The sequence below is a fragment of the Petromyzon marinus genome, unplaced genomic scaffold (assembly GCF_048934315.1).
Source record: "Petromyzon marinus isolate PM22_M1 ecotype Great Lakes invasive population unplaced genomic scaffold, UKy_Petmar_22M1.pri1.0 PM_G_Scaffold_11, whole genome shotgun sequence".
NCBI lineage: Eukaryota > Metazoa > Chordata > Hyperoartia > Petromyzontiformes > Petromyzontidae > Petromyzon > Petromyzon marinus.
This window is the reverse complement of record NW_027422662.1, coordinates 769,100-773,361: the sequence shown is the minus strand read 5'-3', so window position 1 is coordinate 773,361 and position 4,262 is coordinate 769,100.

Sequence of the window (4,262 nt, the reverse complement as noted above, 5' to 3'; positions counted from 1 at the left end):
CTGGGCTCGGGGTCGCGAGGATTTGGGGATGGACGGGGGGGGGGGGGGGGGTTCTTGCCGCGTTTTGTTTTTAGCCCAAAACAGCTCCTCGGCTTTTCAGATAAAAATTTACGTGCGGTCGCCATGGGGCGTTGGATCTCGGGAGTGGTTCTGGGACGCCTCCTTCCTCGTGGCGTTCTCCGGACACGCCTAGGCGCTTTCCGCGGTGGGCTCCTGCTGGCAGATGCCGCTCTCTCTCGTCTCCAAAGGAGTTCAAAAACCGGCGACGATTTTTTTTCAAAAGCGGAAATTATTGACGTTGCCGTACGTCGATTAAAAAATAAATGAAACCCTTATAAGACGTGGGGGAAAGCCTACGGGAGAAAATACTCGCGTCGAATTTTCTTTTTATAAGACGAGCTGACCTGCACGTCGTCGCACGGGGCTAAAACAATAAAAAATGCAAAGCTACTCGAGAGGAAGCTGTTGGCCAATCAGGTCGGGGGGCAGGGACCCTCCTGAGGAATGGAGTTTCGGAGACTCGCTGGGCCCAAGGCTTTCCAGAGCGGTGAAGTATGGCCAAACAACCCCCGTGGCTGACACGGCATGAGGAGGGCTTCATCCGGCAGTGGATTGGCAAAACGAGGAGTAGATGACAATGGCTATTTTAATGGGCTTTCATTGATGAATCGATGACATTAATGAATATTTATTTACGATGTAATTTTGGTGCTCTGGAAAGCCTCATTTGTATGCGAACAAATACGCACTTGTGTACACGCGTGCGATGTCTGTGTTCGCGCACGCACACGCATTCACGCAAAGTATGTATTTTTTTTAATCTCATAAGTTAAATGCCAGACGAATACAACTGCAACAGTGAAGTTACACTTCGCCGTTACTTCGAATGCATTAAAGCAATGCAGGCAAAAACGGGAAATACAATCGCGACGGAGTTCACGACGTAAAGTCCGGCCGGGTTATAATGCAGCTGACCGGATTATAATGCAGCTGACTGGGTTATAACGTAGCTGACTGGGTTATAATGCAGCTGACTGGGTTATAATCCAGCTGACTGGGTTATAATGCAGCTGACTGGGTTATAACGCAGCTGACTGGGTTATAACGCAGCTGACTGGGTTATAATGCAGCTGGTCGGGTTATAATGCAGCTGACTGGGTTATAATGCAGCTGACTGGGTTGTAATGCAGCTGACCTGCGTGCGTGCCTGCGTACCTGCCTGCCTGCGTGCGTGCGTGCCCACCTCCTCTGTTCTCCCCCCCCCCTCCCTCCACAGGCTGGGCCTCCGAGCCAGAGGCACGAGAAGCCGGCGGGGGGTGGGGGGGGGCGCCACTTGACTCGTGTGCCGTGGCAGGCGCGGCACGCTGGCATGCGCACCTACTACTTCGCCGCCGACTCGCTGGAGGAAATGCGCGTGTGGATGAAGGCGATGGCGCAGGCGTCGCAGCTGCAGATGGAGATCCCGCAGGGGTGAGACACCTCCTCCCCTCCAACCCCCCCTCGTGCGTTTGCGCGCGCGTGCGTGTGCGTTGAACGCAACGTACGTAGCCAGCCGTGCTAATCGGAGGTGCGGGGGAAGGACAGCAACCTATACACAAAGAGGAGTTCTCAAGAATTTAGTTTGTCAATCTAGATGATGATGATGATTTAAAATTGCGTAGCTCCAGCGGCTCCAGCGGCTTCCCAATATCGGATGGTAGCGTGGCACAGGGTGGCGCAGGGTGGCGCAGGGTGGCGCAGGGTGTACACCGCCCGGCACGTACACCGCCTGGGAGTTCACAGCGACGTGGCCACAAACGATAGCTCAACGAAGTGGACATTTCTCGCAAGCCATACACTCTAAACCATCGATTTAGGTGACAAACCTTGCTCAATGTCGGTTGGCTGGTGGGTTCAACGCCATATTTATATCAGTTTAACGCGTAGGCTCTTAGGTTGACTCAGTAATCCCCCCCCCCCCCCCACTTTGCGCAAGAGCGCAGAAGTGTGGTCACCACATCTACGCCTCTATATAAGGAACGTAGCAGGTGGAGGACTTCTCCACAAATCTGGCTGTCGCCTGATGAATCTGGTTGTATTTACTGGTGAAACGTCACGGTACTCAGACTGTAAATGTTGTGGCTTGGCTCTCCAACACACAACCGGTGTGCTGTACTAGTACACTACACTATACACTACATTATACACTACACTACATTATACATTACACGACTATACACTACACTATACACTACATTATACACTACATACTAGTGCTGTACTAGTGACGAATTGGCCACGTTCTGTTTACGTGACAACCCTTACTAGTTGGCTGTGCCGGGTGGTTGTGGGTTTTAATGACACAACATCTACACATTTACGCGATCTAAACCAAGAAAAAAACCTGGGTTATCGATTCTAAATGTGGAGAAGAATCCACGTGACCCACGGAAGAGAGAGTCGGGATTGAACCCACGACCTCCCGCGTACCAGGCGAGGTAGCCAACATCTCCCAGCCACCGCGGCGTCTCACACGATCTGATCCCAACGCCAGCAACGGCGGTGGCGGCGGCGATGGCGGGGGCAACCGCTCACGCGGGCGAGCGGCGGCGGCGGAGGAGGAGGAGGCGGGGGGGCAGGTGCTCGTCGACGGGCTCCGTGGGGCGCCGGGAGATGTCGCGGCGCCGGCCCGGTGGAGGCCGCCGCGCTCCGACGAAGACGACGAACGGGGGGGCGGCCCTCGTGGCGATGTGGAGATCGTGACGGAGGAGGGGCCGGCTCGCTCGCGGGCCGGCACGGACGACGACGACGACGCTGCGGCGGCAGCCGTGGCCGCGGAGGAGCTCCGGCGGCAGCTGCGCGACGGCGATGGCGAGAGGGGGGCGGCCGCGGAGCGGCGGGACGGCGACGAGAGGTTCGACCCGTCAGCGGGCCCAGGCCGAACGACCGCGGAGGCCGCCGATCGCCCCACCGCCGGCGCCGCGATCTTACGGCCGGAAGCGGCGGCGAAGTCCGGCGTGGTTCTACGTCACCCGAACCAGCAGCAGCAGCAGCAGCCGCAGCAACCGCTGCAGCTGCAGCTGCGCCTGCAGCGGCACAGCATGGACGGGATGGGGCTTGTCGGCAGCAGCAGCAGCCTGTCGGCGCTCAACCAGGACGAGTTTGGCTACGGGGCGGCTGGCGGCGCCGGCGAGGGCCACCGGGCGGCGGCGGCGCTGGAGAGGCAGACGCGTGACTCCACGGTGCAGCTGGAGCAGTGGATGATGCGGTCGCTGAAGGAGAAGAACGAGAGAGACCGCTTGAGGTGAGGGAGACGCCGGGGTGCGGTTGGGGGGGGTAGAGGAGGGGTGGGGGGGGAGCAGCTCAAAGATTGGTGACAGGGAGTGAAGGAGGAGGGGGGGGGGGTGAAGATGGGAGGTGGAGGGAAGGAGGTGGAGGGGAGGAGGTGGAGAATGGTTAGAGACGAGATGGGGGGGATGGCCACGCGTGGCTGTGAACCCTGCGGGCCGCAGCGGTGAGGCGTCGCTGTGAAACCTCGAGCAAGGAACGGGCCCTGACCCCCTCCATCCTCCTCCTCCCCTCTCCTCTCCCCCCCCCTCTCCCTCCTCCCCCCCCGTAGCATCGCGTCCACCCAGACGCTGCCCAGGTCCATGCCCAGCTACCGCCAGTCGCTGGTGGTGGTGGTGGGCGCCCCCGGGGGGGTGGACGTGGCGGCGGCCGCCCCGGGGGCGCGCCGGCAACGCGCCGCCGAGTTCAGCCACGGCCACGGAGCGCGGGTACGGCTGCCCCCCCCCCCCCACACACACGTATGGCGCTGTCTGTCGGGCTTTCTGTCTATTGGGCTGTCTGTCTATCGGGCTGTCTAACTGTCTGGCTGTCTGTCAGTCTGTCTGTCGGGCTGTCTGTCTATCGGGCTGTCTGTCTATCGGGTTGTCTGTCAGGCTGTCTGTCTATCGGGCTGTCTGTCTATCGGGCTGTCTGTCTATCGGGCTGTCTGTCAGGCTGTCTGTCTATCGGGCTGTCTGTCTTTCGGGCTGTCTAACTGTCTGGCTGTCTGTCAGGCTGTCTGTCTATCGGGCTGTCTGTCTATTGGGCTGTCTGTCTATCGGGCTGTCTGTCAGGCTGTCTGTCTATCGGGCTGTCTGTCTTTCGGGCTGTCTGTCTATCGGGCTGTCTGTCAGGCTGTCTGTCTATCGGGCTGTCTGTCTTTCGGGCTGTCTAACTGTCTGGCTGTCTGTCAGGCTGTCTGTCTATCGGGCTGTCTGTCTTTCGGGCTGTCTAAC